Source organism: Peromyscus eremicus, chromosome 4 (genome assembly GCF_949786415.1).
Source record: "Peromyscus eremicus chromosome 4, PerEre_H2_v1, whole genome shotgun sequence".
In the NCBI taxonomy this organism is placed as follows: domain Eukaryota; kingdom Metazoa; phylum Chordata; class Mammalia; order Rodentia; family Cricetidae; genus Peromyscus; species Peromyscus eremicus.
This window is the reverse complement of record NC_081419.1, coordinates 16078564-16097002: the sequence shown is the minus strand read 5'-3', so window position 1 is coordinate 16097002 and position 18439 is coordinate 16078564. Positions and strand designations below refer to the sequence as shown.

Here is an 18439-nt window from a genome sequence, read left to right as displayed (position 1 = left end):
ACGTGCCAAGGTCCTCTCCCTCACATAGAGTCAGCTTGAACTGAATGCAGCCAATGGGTTTCCTAGAATGCAGGGTCCAAGTACGGCTTTTCCCTAGGATAACCACAGCCCTTCCTTACTCCTAATCCTGGAGCCCACGCTGGCTTCTCCAGAAGCAAGCCATGCTTTGCTAGAAAACTCTTATCCTATTTGGCACTGGCACAGAAGACAGCAGGTGGGACCCCCGACCTTGTGAGCTCAGTTCAATGTCCTGAGAGCATCATTCCCACGGTTACAGAGGTCACCTGGTGTTTTGCCAGGACAACACAAAAGAATGTCATATTCCCTGAATGACTAGCTGAGGTCAGGCAGTATGTGTGTAGCAAAGGTTAGAATTGTTTAGCAGCAGCAGAAAGGGTTGCCTCCACAGAGACTACTCACGTCAGGTTCATCCTGAACTCCAGCTCCTCAAGATTGTTTCTTTCAAAGGTGAAGGGAGGCAGCGGGTCTCTCCGTTTCCATTCAGGAGCAGGCATGTCTCCTGCCCAGCGCTTTATGTACCACTTTCCTAAAAGCTGAGGCAGCACAGGAGGCCACAAGTACACACAGTTGCCGGGAGAGAAGGAGCCAGGAAAAGGATCAGAGGCAGGGAAAGAATGTGATAGGTTCTCAGTGCAAGATGGAGGGGTCTGAGATGCAGGAATGGCAGGGGAGCCATGATCATCTATGTCCCTCTCCATCATCTGCACATAGAACCAGGCAGGCAAAGCAGATGCCTCCTGGGAGGAAAAACACTATAAGGAAGAGTTCTGACCATGGTCTCTGTACAGCCACTCAGAGAGAGCTGAGAAATGTGATGTGGAGAATAGGGTTGACCTTTAATTTCAGAGTGTTGAGCAGGAGGACAGGGCAGAATGGATGTGGCTGAGGTGACCAGAGATAAACATGACTACACCAACGGAGCATTGGACTGCTTTGCTGTCTAGAGTCGAACTGCTAAGGTGTGACGAGGCTCAAGACTTCTGCCCTTGCTTCCTTCCCCAGCTTGTGCTGCCTCCTCTAAGGAATGGACTCATCAGTGTTCCCTGAACTCAGTCAGCAGTCTCCACAGATACACAACCAGTCACAGGGACCTTGAAATGGATGAAAATCTGGAATCAATTGGAGAATATGAAGATGTTTCTCTAAAGTCCACAAACTGAGAGGAAAGAAGCCTATTCTTGGGTATCAATGTTGACAACAGCCAGGACAGGGACCATTTACCAAGACCCCCTAAACAGTCTCTTAGCTTCTAAGAGCCCACAGTGAGAAGAAAGGCATGACTATGGCCTTTGATGCACGTTCAAGCCCCATTCCCACCACAAAAGGTCCCACCAAGGCCATAAGAGAGGGTACCTCTTCATCATCACCTGTGGCTCCCATCAGTAAGCCTGAGGCTTACATTGGAAGCCAGTTCCTACCCTCAGCTCTCCCTCCCCAGGACCATCACCTGCTCAGCTTTGATCCATGCAGCACCTCATTGCCTCCTGCACCCTTGACCCAGTCAGTCTTTGGTATGGTCCTACAGGGATCTGGTTGGGGCCCATTTGGCCCAGGGACATTGGGACATTTGAACATCTAGACATCTGAAGACATGGGCAGGAGTCAGAGGAGGCAACATGGCTCGAACCACAGACAGCAGACCCAGCCCCACAGTGAATGACATCAGCTGCAAGGTCTGGTGGTGGTGGTGGTGGTGGTGGTGGTGGTGGTGGTGGTGGTGGTGGTGGTGATGATGCCACTGATGCCACCGCTGCTGCTGCTTATCATGAACAGTGGCTTGCTATGGAAGCAGAATCCTGCCCTCCCCCTCCCTCACCAAAGTCATTGTCCACCCTACTCAGTCCAGGAGATTGCAGTTTTGTTTGGATGGATGTGAATGGAGGAACTAATTTGTGAATTAACCTCATGACTGCCTTTGGCACTTCTGAGGACCCTTGTCCAGTGAGAACGTTCTCAGAGTGGGAAGTGCCCCACCTAGGAATCTGAGCCAAGACCATGACACAAGGGCCTCTTGTCCTTCACCTTCCAGGAGCAGGATCAGCCCTGGTGCTGAAAGACACTCCAGAGCTGCTTGTCTATGGCCAGGCCTCAGTCCCCACCCTAGTGAAGTCTCCATGCCTCCTGCTTCCTCCTGAGGCAGCACAGAAACAGAAGGAGAATGAAGAGACTGCAGGAAGAGAAAGGAGCCTCTCTGCAGGGACCTGGTCTGAGTCTGCACAGGGCGAGAACCTCGCAGACAAGCTATGAACCATGCTTATTACGTGAATGATGAAGGACTAGCTGAAGTTCCTGGATGTGATGTGATGGTTAATCTCCATCATCAGCCTGAGGAGGTCTAGAATCACCTGGGAGACAGGCTGCTGTGTGACTTTTCTCTAGTCATCCCAAATCAGGAACCAACAACAGAATGATTACAACCAAAAGAGTACAGATGCATGACTTTGCAGGCAAGTTTAGAGGTTAATAATTTTCTACTCTAAACGTATAGTTTGGGTGTATTTGGGGTAGCTTGCCAGATTTGGGGGCGGGGAGGAGGGTAGCTATACTAGCCTGCATTAGCAGGGATCTGCTGTTTTCTGTTCATTTGTAGGTGGATCTAAGCTGCCTCAAGGCATCTTTGAGTATACTCAGGTCTTATTTTAACACAGAGGAGAAGGCAGAAATAAGTGAACCAGGGGAAATTCTACACAGGGTGAAGGGAATGTAGACTCTGCAGAACCAAAAAAAAAAAGCTAGAAAGCAGAGTCCCTGCAGCCCTCCAGCACCATCTACTGTCAACATCTTGCCCCAGCAGCTAAGGGGAAATGGCAGCATTCAAACCTGGAAGATTTATTTCCAGGGTTCCCATCCTGTTTCAAGGCAAGGGTGCAGAATTCCCTACACAGACCCATCCTGGACTCTGGGACATCCTGCCTCGCAGTGTAACTGGCCCTTTGTGAGTGACAGCTGGAGAGGACCACACAGTGGGAAGAGGAGGTTCCTCTCTGTGATTCTAGGCCCTCTGGAGCAGGACCATTTCCCAGCTTGGTCCGTGGACATGCTCACCCACAGTCTGCCCTGGCCCTCCGAGGTCTTCCTTCCTCTGCTCAGCATGTCCAGGGCAGCTGCTTCTTAAGTGGCTCCAACTGCACAAGGGCCTGCCCCCAAAGGAACCTCATTCCCAGGTCCCACGAAGCTAGTCCAGAGCCCTCTGTCCGAGCCTCCTGCTTTCACTGGAATTAGGCGGATATTCCTAGGAGTCGCTGGGTGTCCTCTGCATGTAGCCTAGCTGTGCCCAGAGGAAAGGCTATAGTACGTGAAAACATTGGACATATTTGTGGGAACTTCTGTGGAGATGTTAATCAATTTCTCATCTTGTATAGCCAGGGCTGAGCCATATACATACGTACGTGTTCATGTTTTATATTTTCTGAATTTTTGGAGTTCATGTCTCTGGATCTCTCTGACCATAGAGGGCCTCATCCCCATAGAGTTAATTTCTAGAGCTAGTAAAATCCTCCCTTCCATGTGCACAGAACCCACATCCACCTTGCTCCATCACGTCACACCTAAGCCACCATCCTTCACCAGGTGTCCAGACCAGTAGGGACATCCTGAGGTCCCAAGCTCTGCAGTGACCTACATCAGCCAACCTACCCCTGCCTCCCTGTACCCTGACAACCCTTTCCTCAGCCACTAACCACCATGTAGGCCCTGCCCCCATCCCTCTCTCCACCTACCCAGTTTGTCCCCTGCTGTGGCCCTATGTGCTGTGGCATGGCACCTGTTTGGGGACCTGTGAGTGTAAATGAAAGTCCTTCCCTTCCTAATGGCCACAGTCATGTTTGAGCATCTGCCCACATTTGATGAACACAAAGTCAGGGTCTACTGGACCCCGCAAGACACATGTGATCAGGGGATATCCACCAACTCTGTTGAATGAAGATTCTCGGAGGGGGTGAGTTTGACACTGTGAGTTCTGCCCTGCAGGAGCAGAGGTTAGCCAGGGTCCCAGCTCCCGATTCCTGCATGGACTCTGCAGCACTCCTTCTGTGCCCTAGGAATCTTGGACCGACTCACAGGCTTCTATAGACCCAAGAGGGACAGAGAGCTGAGCAAATCTAGGTGAGCTATGAGAAAAAACAGGCTGTTCATGTGGTCACCATTTTACAGAAGAAATATCCAGAGCACAAGCCTGGGTGAGGAGAACAGAGAAAGGGGGAGTGAGGAACCCTTTTTCTTACCGATATGGGGACAGGTAATGATCCTTCCTGTCTTTGGGATTTTACTCTCCACAAATTCCTTGAAGATCTTCACAGCATCTGGGTCTGCTTCCAGGGTGTGGCCTGCAGAGCAGATAGGGTGGAGGTAAGTGGTAGGAAGGCAGGGCCTTCAAAAACACAGAGAAGAAGGGACAAACCTCACTCCAGGCTAGAAGCAGGCAGCCCCTCCCAAGAGCTACTCTCCCAAGTGTACCCAGGGGTGGGATCTCCTCAACCCAGACCTGAGGGGAGCCTTCAGACTGAATCACCCTGCCTCTTACTAGGAGCACCAGTCACTAGACTGAAGGAACATGCTGTGGGACTGAAACCCCCAACATGGCTCCCTTCTAAGGCTCCATAGGACAGACCTACCACCCTCTGAGTCCCAGTGAGCAGGAGACAGATGTAGAATTCCCTGCACAGCCACTCTTCCTGGGTTCAGGGATGCCCTGCCCCACTCTACCCCAGCCCCTCCAGGACAGAAGCCCTGAGCTCCACAACTCAAGCAGAATCAGGTAAGAAAGACATAGAAAAGAGTTTAATGCTCAGTTTGTCCTTCCTCAAAAGCAGGTCCAGCCCCTCCTAATGGACCCCATCTTCCAGTCTGGTCCATAAAAATCCCTCCCCCATCCAATAAAGGCTCATCCTGCAGTGGGAGGGTCCCTGTATGTCCTCAGCTCTTCTAGGGCCCCTGGAGAGTCCTTGGCCCAGGCCTCTCCTCTGGGGTACTGTATCTTAGATGTTGTATCCAGAGTCCCTCCTGACAGGACATATGCATATCAAAAATCCAACCCAAGGCACTTTTCCATCACAGCTTCACCAAAACCCTGCTTTCTGCGGAGGTTTGTGCCTCCAATGATATCATGATGGCCAGAAAGAGGAAAGGACATGAGAAAGTCTCTGTTAGAATAGTAAGGCCCATGATGGAAAAAACCCACAAATGGACAGTAGTATCAGGACATAATATCATGAATGTAATAAACCAATACAATTAATGTAATTAATGAATATCATAAATATAATTATTGAATGAATACTGCGAATGTAATCAATGAATACCATAATGTAATTAATAACATGAGTGTAATTAATAAATATTATGAGTGTAATTAAAAATAAATTAAAAAAAACAATAATAAGCCCCTGAAGTTCTTGTCTATGAGTAGAGGGCAGGGTGCTTCAGCCTAAGACCCTGCACAGGCCACTTTGGGGGCCTTTTATGCCCACAGCCTCCAACTGGTAGGTTCGATGGGGCCAGCACAGGAGAAGAGTAGGTAGGCAGAAAATGCAGGGTGGAAGAGGAGGCAGGCCAGTGCCACCCCAGGTTAAGAAGGATCATGAGTGCAAATTTGCTGAATGCTGGCAGAGGTGAGAAGTGTGGTGAGGGCTGAGGGATGGACACATGGCTTGCTCTCTCTGCTGATAGTGTTGGCAGGTGAAGGTCATATCTCCACCTGGCACTGCTGACCTTGGAAAAGAGGACTTTCGGGTGGGGGGCATCCTATGCCCAGTAGGGTATTGGGGTCGAATTCCTGTATCCGTTCTCTGAATACTGCAATCCCTCCCCACCATTACAACTGCGCATGCCGCTCCATGTCCCCAGTGAGGAATGGGCCACAGTCAGACCCCTGTTCACAGCAGAACCATACAAAAGCTGACCAATGGGGAAGGGAGTAGCCAGGACTGGCTGGGTCAGCAGTAGAGGTGAACTTCTGATACTAGGGTTGGTTGGTCATATGAGAACTGAAGAGAAGAAGAAGAAGAAGAAGAAGAAGAAGAAGAAGAAGAAGAAGAAGAAGAAGAAGACCACCAAGGGCTCACAAATCCCCCTCTTGATGAGTCCAGGAGAAGAATGAAGCAAGATGGACAGAAGACATGGACCTGGTCCATGCCTGTGCCCAGGAGACCATGCTCAAACACAGAAGGATCTGGAATGCACCCATGAGCATCATGATCTGGTAGTACCGATAGTTCATTTTGCCCCTGATGTAGGCAATGGCAAAGTTCTTCCCAGGCAGGAAGTGGATGTGGATGACATGCCTCCACCCTGTGGGCAACAGAGCCATGTGATCAGCAGGTCTCCCTTTGAGCCTTTACTGAAGTGAGAATTGGAACCTAGCTACTTACAGGTGAGGAACGTGCCAAGGTCCTCTCCCTCATATAGAGTCAGCTTGAACTGAATGCAGCCAATAAGTTTCCTAGAATGCAGGGTCCAAGTATGACACTCCCCAGGACACCCATAGTTCTTCCCTACTTCCAGTCATGGGACCAGAGCCATGAGGTCACCTCCTACTACCTCCTGATGCATGACACCTCCAACAAGCCAGGGCTCTTCAGCTCTGTGGCAGAGAACCCAGGAGATGCACACTCAGGTGCTCAAAGCCCTGGAACCTAGAGCAACCAAAGGATGCGAGGGTGGTAACAGGGGTCCCTGTGACAGGCACAGATGGCTGTCGTTGGTCAGAGAAGTACCTAACAGGAGCACAGGTGCCAGCAAGACCCCATGAGTGAGAGCAAGAGCCAACAGTGGCTATCTCGTTCACGGGCAAGGAACACTATAGGTTGGCTCCCTGAGCCTCCTGGGTTCAGCCTTGTGTCAATGTGAGAATCGTTCTCTTGGTTATAGGGATCACCTGTCAGGTTGCTAAGACAATACAAGAGAATTACATGTTGATGTATTGGGACCAGCTTTAGTCAGGGAGCATGTGGGAAGGGAGGGTTGGGGTCAGACAACACAGCAGCAGAGAGGAGAGTCTAAAGCCAAGCTACTTACGTAAGGTTCATCCTGAGCTCCAAATCACCAACACTGTTTCTTTCAAATGAGAAAGGAGCCAGTGGATCACTCCATTTCCGTTCAGGAATAGGCATGTTTCCTGCCCAGCTCCTTATGAACCACCTTCTAAAATCTGAAGAGAAAAACTCTCTCTCAGAGGGTAGCAGTGACAGAAGCCAGGGAAAGGAGTCTTAGGCTGGAGCTAAAGTGGGAACAGAGACAGAGGGGCTTGGCTAGGGTCTCAGTGCAGGCTGGAAGGGCCTGAGACATTGGATGGTTAGGAGGAGTCCTAGTCATGACCAACGCCTCTCCATCATCAACAGAGCCAGGCAGGCCTTGTGCAGGACCTCCTAGGGGGAACCCTGACCAGACTCCACACAGCTGCCCAGGGGATGCTGAGGAGAATCATCCGAAGGAGCAAGTCAACCTTTATGTTCAAGAGGATGAGACAGGAGGGCAGGAAAGGGCCAGAGTGGACTGAGCTCCAGAGTTGTCTAGTCGTAGGTGATAGCACAACAATGTTCGCACTGTGTGTGGGCTGCTGCGGTTTCCACAGTCACCCTGCCAGGGTGTGGCCAGCCCCAAAGCGCAGTGCCTGCGTTCTCCTGTGACTGGCAGTTTTCCAAGGACTGACCTCATCAAGCTTCTCCTAAAACCAGCCAATAGTAGTGCTGGCCCTATCCGCATTGGCACAGATGTCACACCAGCCTCAGCACCCAGCTACCACTGTTTCTAGCTCATGGGACCCACCCACACATGTTTTTTTTCATTTGTGGCCTGTGTACAGGGTTTCAGTCACCTGGGGTGACTGTCTCCTGTCCTTTTGTGAGGGAACAGAAAGGATCCAACCAGGGATTTGGAGTGGAAATGACAGAGAAGAAAACTGGGGTCCTGAGAACCAAGAGACAAAGAGTGGGACTAACAGTTGATCAGCTCCTGAAAGCCGAGAGAACTTCAAGCCATTGGGAGACAGCCATGGAGACAGGATGGAGGGCCCAATGGCTGGACTAATTACTAGAGGGCTCCAGGTAGACTGGATATTAGCCTTAACTCTGAGACCTCTTCAGAGCCAAGTCACCTTCACCTCCAGAGTGTAGATATGAAAGACAGGGAAGCTGCATCCAGGCTCACTATCCATCAGTAACAGGGTCTGGAAGTGTAGCTGATCATCTCCAATGCTTAGTCTTCTTAAAAAATATACTCCAATATTTTATAGTCAAAATTCTTTGAAAACTAGCCAGGCGTGGTGGCACATGTCTTTAATCCCAGCACTCGAGAGACAGAAGCAGACTGATTTTTGTGAGTCCGAGGCTAACTTGGTTTACAAAGTGTGTTCCAAGACAGACAGGACAGTTATACAGTGAACTCCTGTCTCAAAAAACAAAACAAAAACAACAACAACAACAAAAATCTTGAAAAATCTCTGGCTTTATGTGTTGGTATGAGCCTGTCCTTTAAAAGCAGAAATTCTGCCGGGCGGTGGTGGCGCACGCCTTTAATCCCAGCACTCGGGAGGCAGAGCCAGGCGGATCTCCATGAGTTCGAAGCCAGCCTGGGCTACCAAGTGAGTTCCAGGAGAGGCGCAAAGCTACACAGAGAAACCCTGTCTTGAAAAACCAAAAAAAAAAAAAAGTAGAAATTCTGAATTAAACCTTTCTGGCAAAAAGGAAGAAGCTTTTCTCCAGCCCACAAACTGAGAGGGCAGAAGTGTATCTGTGGATGTCTGTGTTAGCCACACTGGCCAGGATTGTCTGGCAAAACCTCTGTAAGCCTTCCCTCAGCCTCTGTGTACTCCTCAAGTGGGAGAGAGTATGATGCCGGCTAGAATGCCTTCCCAAGCCCCCACGCCCCATACAACCGACAAATCCCACCAAGAACAGAACACAGGGTTTTACTTTGGCAGCCCCTATGGCTCCCATCAGTAAGCCTGAGACTCACCCAGGCCAAGGGTCTGACATTGGAAGCCAGTTCCTACCCTCAGCCCTCCCTCCCCAGGGCCATCACCTGCTTAGCATCAGCAGGAGTCAGAGGAGGCATCATGGCTCGAACCACAGACAGCAGACCCAGCCCCACAATGAATGACAGCAGCTGCATGGTCCAAGTTCAGCTCTGTGCTCCTAGCCTTGCCGTTCCTGCTGCTGCTGGTGCTGATGGTGGTGGTGGTGGTGGTGGTGGTATGGCAGTAGCTGCATGGTCCAAGTTCAGCTCTGTGCTCCTAGCCTTGCCGTTTCTGCTGCTGCTGCTGCTGCTCCTGCTGCTGCTGCTCCTGCTGCTTATCATGAACAGTGGCTTGCTATGGAAGCAGAATCCTGCCCTCCCCCTCCCTCATCAAAGTCATTGTCCACCCTACTCAGTCCAGGAGATTGCAGTTTTGTTTGGATGGATGTGAATGGAGGAACTAATTTGTGGAATTAACCTCATGACTGCCTTTGGCACTTCTGAGGACCCTTGTCCAGTGAGAACGTTCTCAGAGTGGGAAGTGCCCCACCTAGGAATCTGAGCCAAGACCATGACACAAGGGCCTCTTGTGCTTCACCTTCCAGGAGCAGGATCAGCCCTGGTGCTGAAGGACACTCCAGAGCTGCTTGTCTATGGCGAGGCCTCAGTCCCCACCCTAGTGAAGTCTCCATGCCTCCTGCTTCCTCCTGAGACAGCATAGAAACAGAAGGAGAACGAAGAGACTGCAGGAAGAGAAAGGAGCCGCTCTGCAGGGACCTGGTCTCCGTCTGCACAGGGCGAGAACCTTGCAGACGAGGCTGTGAGCCATGCTTCCAGACAAAATACACTCTCACCTCCTGTGGCTATGGCAAGAACTCCTTTGGCCTCTTTTACTGATGGTTTTGTCTCATCAGCATGTAAACCTATAGGGTACACTTAATGTGATCTATACACTCAGTCACTAAAGAGGAGTTCTTTGTTTAAAAACAAGTGTGCCAAGACATTTTTCTTCCTTTTTTTAAGATTAATTTTTATTTATATGTGTGTGCCACATGTGTGTGGGTGTCCATGGAGACCAGAAGAGAGCATCAACAACCATGTGTGTGATGGGAACTGAACCCAAGTCCTTGAAGAGCGGCAAGTGCTCTTAACTGCTGAGCCATCTCTCCAGAGCCAGGATGGTAAATCTTGGTTGTCAGCTTTGATGAGGTTTAGAATCACCACAAAAGCGAACTTTGAGGCAGTTCCTAGATTATGCTAAGTGAGGTGGGAAGACCTACCCTGAGTGAAGGTAGCCTGAGGTCCCATAGCCTGAGGTCCAGGACTAAATAAAACAGGCAAAGCCTCGAAGTGGTGGTGCACATCTTTACTCCCAGCTCTTGGGAGGCAGAAGAAGACAGATCTCTGTGAGTTCGAGGCCAGCCTGATCTACAGTGCGTGTTCCAGGACAGGCTCCAAAGCTACACAAAGAAACCGAGAGAGAGAGAGAGAGAGAGAGAGAGAGAGAGAGAGAGAGAGAGAGAGAGAGAGAGAGAGAAAGAGAGAGAGAGAGAGAGAGAGAGAGAGAGAGAGAGAGAGAGAGAGAGAGAAGCACGCTGAGTACCAGCATCCATCTCCCTCTGCTCCTAACTATAGAGTCAATGTGTCCTAGTCCAGCTGCCATGCCTTCTGTACCATGACTGGACTGTATTCCCTTGAACTGTAAGCCAAAGGAAATTCTTCCTTCTTTAAATCGCTTTAGTCAGATATTGGGACAGTTAATCTCAGTTTGCAACTCGATGAGATCTAAAGTCACCCAGAACATGAACCTCTGGGGTGCCTGAGGGCTTATCTTGATTAGGTTAATTGAGGTGGGAAGACCAACTCACTGTAGGTGGCACCATTCCCAGGCTGGGACCCTGACTGTGTAGAAGGGAGAGACTCAACTGAGCACCAGTGTCCGTCACTCTCTGCACCTTGACTGTAGATGCAATGTCACCAGCTGCTTCAAGTTCCTGCTGCGGTGACTTCCCTACCACAGTGACTGCGAAACAAATGCTTTCTCCTTTAATTTGCTTTTGTCGGCTTATTTTATCACAGCAACAGAAAAGGAAACCAAGATAAATAAACTAAGACAGGGGGCTGGAGAGATGGCTCAGAGGTTAAGAGCACTGACTGCTCTTCCAGAGGTCCCAAGTTCAATTCCCAGCAACCACATGGTGGCTCACAACCATCTATAATGAGATCTGGTGCCCTCTTCTGGTGTGCAGACAGAACACTGTATATGTAATAAATAAATAAATCTTTAAAAAAATAAATAAATAAACTAAGACAAAAAATGTTTGGTAACAAGAAGTGAGGCCAAGATAAAAACACTAGCTGCTCTTCAGTGAGCCAGGTTCGATTTCCAGCATCAATATGACAGCTCAAAACCATCTGTAACTCCAGTTCCAGGGGATCTGATGTCCTCTTTGTTAGGATCCTGTACATGCGCAGCTTGGAGTCTTGCATCTTACGTCTTACATCATCAGCGGGCGCTAGCGACTATGTACCTGACTTAAAAAGCCTCAGGCGGACTCCCACCTCTCTCTCTCTCTCTCTCTCTCTCTCTCTCTCTCTCTCTCTCTGTGTGTGTGTTTTCTCTCTGCTCTCTCTCTGTTCCTGCTCTGCTCCCTCCCCCCAGGTCTGGCTCTCTCTCCCTCCTTTCCCTCCTAATAAAGCTCTAAAAATTAACATTGGTTCTGCCGTGGCCTGTGACTTTTCCACCAGTAACCAGCGCCACCAACCAGCGCCATTTAACTATCACTCTTCTGGCCTCTGCCGACACCAGGCACACACGTGGTGCACAAACATATGTGCAGGCAAAATATTCATATCCATAAAAATAAAACAAAATTTTTAAAAGGAAGTGAGGTCATAGCTGTGCTAAACATGACCTTGTGTTTCTCAGGCCTTTGAAACTTGTTTGCAGCAAGAATGTGTCAAAGTTCGGAACCTTGAGCCTGAAAAGCCTTAAATACTGGAAGCATTAAGTTCAATGGGTCACTCTGATGGGCACTTAGAGAGTAAGAAAACTGGGAGAACATTGGAGTGGACAGTAGAGGCCCCAACTCATGAGGTTTAAGAGAGGAGCAAGAACTCTATAAAGAACGGGGTTTCTGTCCTGCAGAATGGCAGACCCAGGGTTTCAACCTAGATCCTGTGAGACCCATGAGGCCCACTGAAGGAGACTGCATCCAGATGCTTCAAGAGGGACTCCTCCGAGCTCTGCAGTTCTGTGAGCCTTTATTCCTAGTGCCCAGAGAGACAGGTCCCAGAACAGGGAAAGGCTAAGGCCGAGAACCACCCCTTCTCACTTCTATCCCAGTCTAGGCAGAGAGGGCTTCAGGTCTGAGAGTGCAATCCCTAGGGTGCAGGATCCAGGACCCCAGCCATAGAGAGAACTCGGTGGGGACAGAGGTTAGCAAGGAGCTGTGAAGCCAGCTGCAGACATAGGGCCCTGATCCTGCTCAGCTCTGAGCCATAGTGTGATCATCTGTTAAATAACAAGGAGCCAAGCCAGCCTGATGGATTATATGAATCCCAAGATTTATCTTTCAAAGGCATGCCCTCTTAATGACCCAGTTCCTCCAACGAAGCCCTAACCCCACAGCTGGATATCTCCCAATAGTCTCTCCAAATTCAAATCCACTAATGCATTAAAACATCGATCAAGTGAGGGTTCTCATGATCTGATCCTCTTAGGAAACACCCTTGCAAACATACTCAGAGAAGTACTGTATTGATCTCCTAAATGACTTCCCCCAGCCAAGCTGACAGTCAAGATTAACCATCACTGGGGCTGAAGAGATGGCTCCATGGTTAAGAGCACTGGCTGCTCTTGCAGAGGACCTGGATTTTAGTCCCAACATCCACAGAGCAGTTCACAACCATCTATGACTCCAGTTCCAGGGGATCTGATACCCTCTTCTGACCTCCATGCACACTGCACACACATGGTGCACATACATACATGCAGGCTAACCACCCATACATATAAGATAAAAATAAATAAATCTTTGAAAAGGTTAGCCATTACATACTTTAAGAGCCAATTCTTATTCTTTGAAATAAGTTCCTTTCAATGCCCCATCTATGTAAATCTATTTGTATAATAGATAGATGATATTTACCCACCAAGTATCTTATGGCTGTATCTTGCGGTTCTGTGTCATGAAGAACCCTGAACAATACATCTTATAACAAAGAAAGAGTGTTGTAACTCAAAACTCTTCAGTAAACAAAAGCCTAGGCCAGCTGGCCACAGGAAGCAGAAGCATCAGTGGCTTGTCAAACACGTCAAGAAACAGAGAAGGAACCAGTTCTTCAAACTGCAGTGTAGGGTGGGACTCCGCTCTGATGTGGAGGCTGCTCTGGCTTGCACCTGCCATTGGCCCTTGACTGGAACTGGCTCTGTGCAGACAGCACTGGCTCCTGAGAGGCCTGCAGGGCTGTATCTAACTCAGGAACTGGGACAGGAAGTGCTTTCTGCAGCTCTGGTAGCTGGCTCTCTCTCTAGGGCTGTGAGTGGGTTCTAAATCTAAAGTTGGTGCTGGAGGATGCTAGGGCTCTGAAAGGAGTCTGTGGTGAATTGGATCCAGCCACTTCTAATTCTGTCTTTAGAGACCTTGTTGCAGTTGCGGTCGATACCTGAGCCAGCACAGCTCCGCTGCTGTAGTTGGCTATGGAGCTGCTGGCTTCGAGCGTTAACAGCCAGCCTTGAGCTGTGGCTGGCCCAGGGAATGCTACTGCCTGTATCTGGAGTCACAGTGCTGGAGCTAGTTCTGGACTGGCTGGACCTCTGCTGATAGGGCTCTAGCAGTTGCTTCTTCTGTTTCTGTCGTCTAGAGATGGCTCCAGACCTGTCTGCAGCTCAGGGCCACCGTAGGAGCCTCTTCTGGCATGGGATCTAGCTCAATCACAAATACTAGAACAAATGAGATGGCAGGCACTAGATCTTCTTGGCCTCAGGGCAGGAGTGGATCAAAAAAGAGCATCACCTCTGTAGTTCCTTCCAGACCTGTTGGCAGAACAGTTCCCACTGATGGACCTGGTCAATGCTCAGCAGGTCAGATGAGCTTCCTTCTGTCCTCTGCTGCCCAGACATACCTCCAAGGCCCCTTCCTAGGCCCACCACTGCAATCATGTGACTAGGGAATTTTTTTTTTTTTATTCCTAATGTCTCAATTCCCCTCTGGGAAGTGGAGATAGGCCCCATACTCACACCTACTGTAAAGATTCAAGGATTTGGACCATGAATGATAATACATGCCTCTAATCCTAGCACTTGGAAGGTAGAGGCAAAAGGATCAGAAATCAGGAGTTCAAGTATCTTCAACCATATAGCAAATTTAAAGGTAGTCTGGGCTATATGAGATACTGTATCAAAAACCAGGATGGAGCCAGGCAGTGGTGGTGCATGCCTTTGATCCCAGCATTTGGGAGGCAGAAGCAGGTGGCCATCTTGGGCTGCAAAGCAAGTTCCAGGACAGCCAGGGCTACACAGAGAAACCCTGTCTCAAAAAAACAAACAAAACAGGAAGGAAGCTGGCCAGATGGTGGTGGTGCATGCCTTTAATCCCAGCACCCAGGGGGCAGAGGCAAGTGGATCTTTGTGAGTTCGAGGCCAGCCTGGTCTACAGAGCAAGTTCCAGAACAACCAGGGCTACACTGAGAAACCCTGTCTGCGGGGACGGGGGAGATGGAAGGAAAAGAAGGAGAGGCAGGCAGGCAGGAAGTAATGGAGGAAGGCAGGAAAAGGAAGGAAGGATTCAACAATTTGAGACCATCAGCAAGTGTGGCTGGCCTGGCCCATGGGTAGCAGAACAGTGCTCACTGATGTGTCCCCAAGCCCACAATTCACCCCCATCACCCGGAAGTCCTCATCAGTTTCAGGACTCATTAGATGTGTGATGTGTACTTGTGCGGGACACAACACACATCCCAGCAGTTAGCTAGTCTTCTGAGTGTATTCTGTGTCTTTGAGCACCACCCTGAAGTAGAGGACATTCAACCTTCAAGAAGCTGCCTCAGAGCCACACACAGCCCCCTAGCTGGGGCTAGTTAGGAGCATCTGGGACTTGTGAACTCCTTGCAGCTTCTTCCTGATCCATTCCCAAAGCTTCCTTGTAAAAGAAGAGGCAAAGTGTCACCTCCTTGACCCCTGAATACTGGTCAGTCAGAACTGGCCTTTCCTCTTTGCGTGGAAGCCTTGGCATAATCAAAAACCTGGGAAGCAGGGTTTCCCCCACAAAAAAAAAAAAAAAAAAAACCAGGGAGCTTCCTGAGCAGGCGCAGGACTCGACTCCATGGGTGGTTTGAAAAAGTCCTGCGAGCTTGGCAATACGCAAAGAAGTCGCTGCGATCCACTTGGCGAGGCAAGATCTAGGATCAGACCATGCAGGACTCGGACTCGCTCAAGAACCTCTGAGCGGCTACGAGGAGCGCTGGCGAGGAGCGGAAGATCCACTAGAGGGCACTGTAGCCGGAGGACAGGGGAAGTCCCTCGCGGGCTGCCGTAGGCGTTACTATAAAAGACGCGGTGCGGCTGTGTTCAGCCTCTCGGCAGCCATGGCGGCGTACGGGCTGGTGGCTTCGTCTCTTCCGTGGTTGACCTGGGACACCGCAGACGACCCTCCATAGCTCTCGGCCTGCTGGCGGGAAGACTGCGTCTCGTACTGCTGATCGTAAAAAAAGTGTCGCGTTCTTTTCCCTCCGAGGGCTCAGTCGCCCTAATGTGTGCAGCAGACTAACCTTGCGGTAAGGGGAAGGGCAGTTCACGATGTGCCCGAGGGCCGGGTGGAGGACCCCCACCCCCGAGGCCCCGGAAGGAAAACCGAGGCTCGGCGTCTGGGTTAATGGAATGCAGAGGGAGCTTCCTAGGCATCCCTCTGGTCATTCCTGATTGGGGCTCGACCGGCTCTCCTTCCTAGGACTAAGGAACACCAGGGCACGTGCCTGTCTACATCTGCTGCTTGCTGATGAGGTTTTTCTTGAAAGGACAGCTATTCAAAACGACTCTGAATAGCCAACTTGAGATAACGCAGACCTTGTCTGTTTAGTGCAATGCCACTGAATTAGGAAGCGAGGAGAGTTACGTTGTTTTGTTACTTCACTTAAAGCCTTAGCAAGGAGACCAAACTATTGTGGACCCATTGGAATAGGAGTAAAATACAGGCCTGATGAAATCCCCCACTGTGATCTTGCCAAGAATGTGTGCAGAATGATTGTTTTTCTTCTCTAGGGAGTTTGTCTGCTGGGAATTAAGAAGCCGTGAGGACATGTTGGGGTCTTCGGTAAGTTGACCCAAGTTACTAAGATTCCCATTAACAGCCATGGCTCCGGCACTGGGTTCGTCCTGCCCCTAGAGGCGTTGCATGTGTGGCTGCCGTGTTACATGTGTGTCAGTAGGTGGCAGAGAGGAGAGAGGCTATGTCTACGCTCAGTGTTCTGACCTGTGAACATCTGAATGATTAGTAGCCTAACACTCCCTGAAGCTGGAGGTGGGGCCGCCCTTCCCGGTGGTTGACTGGTTTAGGTAACCCAATATGTGGCCGGTAAACTACAGTGGGTGGAAACAGCAGTGACATCAGAGCTATCCTTTGAGGAGATGAGTGGAGTTAAACTAGCAGGGCCAGAGTACAGCTCAGTGGTAAAGTACTCACTTGAGGGGCTTCGTCCCTGGCACCACCGCCAAGTGGAACCAACAGTGGGAAGAGTAGTCCATGTTAGTGGGCCGATGCAGCACGGGGGGGGGGGGGGGGGGGGGGTCGTGAGTTCAGAATGGGGTGGTGGTGGTACAACTAATGGTGGCAGTGATGGCCACCCCCTCATGTGAGGTTCCAATGTGCCCTGATTTAGTTACCTGTGGTTGGCCAAAGAATATCCATGAGGTCAACTGAGGTAAGGTCTTAGGTTGTCCTGCCCTAGGCATAACACCCCCCTTTGCCCAGTCTCCCCATGGTGCCCTTCCCTGATCGTCATATTAGTCAGAAAAATTTAAAGGCACACTTTGCTCTAGCCCTAGTTTACTAGAGTGAAGCTGGCACTGTGGAGATGCATTAAAGTGCAAAAAAAAAGGCCTCCTGGGGCTCTGAGAGTGCAGCACCTGGATCAGGGGGGAGCTGTGCTGGTTCTTTCTCTTTGCAGGAAAGCTGGTGACAAAGCTCTGCTCATGGTGTGGACTTGATGCCCAATGCACAGCAGTGGCCCGTTGAGGTAAGAGGTGGGCTGGCTGCGCCGGAGCGTGCTCAGGTGGGATGTGTGCAGCTGCCCTGAATGTGCTGTCCTAGATCTGTCAGCACCGCAGGCACAGCACAGCTACTCAGCTGTGTCTGTGACGTCAGGGCAAAGAGCAAGTGGCTATTTCTACGCTCAGTGTTCAGAAGCCAGTGAGCACTAAGAATGGTTTATAGCCTGACATTTTGCAGAGCCATAGTGAGGTGGAACTGGGATGTGGCTTTGTTGGTGGCCAGACCCCAGTGTCAGAGACCTCAAGGGCTCACCAAAAGGTTGCATGGTCAGCATTTTGGCCAGATAGAACTTTGGAGTTGGGAGTGGCTGCAAACTGGGTTTGTGGGGAGGGCATTCAGAGGAGTCAGGAAATATAAAACTATTCATCCTTTCTCATTTTTCAGATCCAGGAGCCAGGAAGAATAAGGCCTACCTTTTGGTCACGTGACTAATCAGGACAGGTGCAGATGTGATTATAGGCCATGAGCTTCAAATGTGGCCTCTGTGACTTCACCAGGGACCTGCAGAACCACCCATACAGGCTTTGGGCAGCTCTATGCTTCTATCCTGGCAACCCACATCCTAAATTACAGACCACATTGTGTTGGCTTGAACTGTTCCTTCAAGACTGAAGTGAGATATGTGTAGTAGCACTAGAGGTGGAGGGCCCTCTTAAGATCCAGCATTTCCATCTAACTAAGTGCATGGGGCCTTAGAAGTGATAATTATGGAGCGGGGAGAAGCTAGCTGTAGGTGCTTGTGACACAAATAAACTTGTTAATTCTTGAAGCTTGTAATCTTTACTACCAACATCTTAGGGTAAAGAGTCTATTAAGAGTTTCCCTTATCTCCCCTGGAAATTAAAACCTGCCGGAGTAAATGCTGAGGTTTGAGGATTTGGGCTGGAACTGGCTATCTTATACCAAAAGCGAAGTTTGCTGGTATACTGTAGGCAGACATTTTCCCTAAACCGATGCTCTGGGAGTAGAGCACAAAGATACCATGTTCTGCGAATTCACTGGTGGACAGCTGAATTGTAGGTGTCCGAAGCCTAGAGAGGAGCTGCCATTGTGTGCCACCAGCATTCTGGTTTGGGGGTATTGCTCAATGGTTGCGTGGAGTGCTGGTGGTGGAAATGCCAGTGCAGAGTTCACAGGCTTGATCCTTGGGGCTGCAAAGTTTATAAGAGCCAAAGGTGGGGCTGGAGAGATGGCTC

The 18439-nt window shown here is 50.0% G+C and overlaps 1 long non-coding RNA gene, 2 other non-coding genes and 1 pseudogene across 3 annotated transcripts; 3 read left to right on the top strand and 1 right to left on the bottom strand.

Moving 5' to 3' along the window:
- Positions 1-4057: 4057 nt before the first annotated feature.
- On the bottom strand, positions 4058-9129 carry LOC131908820 (von Ebner gland protein 1-like; annotated as a pseudogene).
- A 6419-nt stretch (positions 9130-15548) lies between these two features.
- On the top strand, positions 15549-18012 carry LOC131908044 (uncharacterized). Its single transcript, XR_009378525.1, has 3 exons — positions 15549-15750; positions 16235-16286; positions 17140-18012. It is a non-coding gene; the product is annotated as an uncharacterized LOC131908044 (long non-coding RNA).
- On the top strand, positions 16348-16479 carry LOC131910161 (small nucleolar RNA SNORA17). The gene has a single exon (XR_009379022.1). It is a non-coding gene; the product is annotated as a small nucleolar RNA SNORA17 (small nucleolar RNA).
- LOC131910156 (small nucleolar RNA SNORA43) lies at positions 17273-17415 on the top strand. Its single transcript, XR_009379017.1, has one exon. It is a non-coding gene; the product is annotated as a small nucleolar RNA SNORA43 (small nucleolar RNA).
- Positions 18013-18439: the final 427 nt, after the last annotated feature.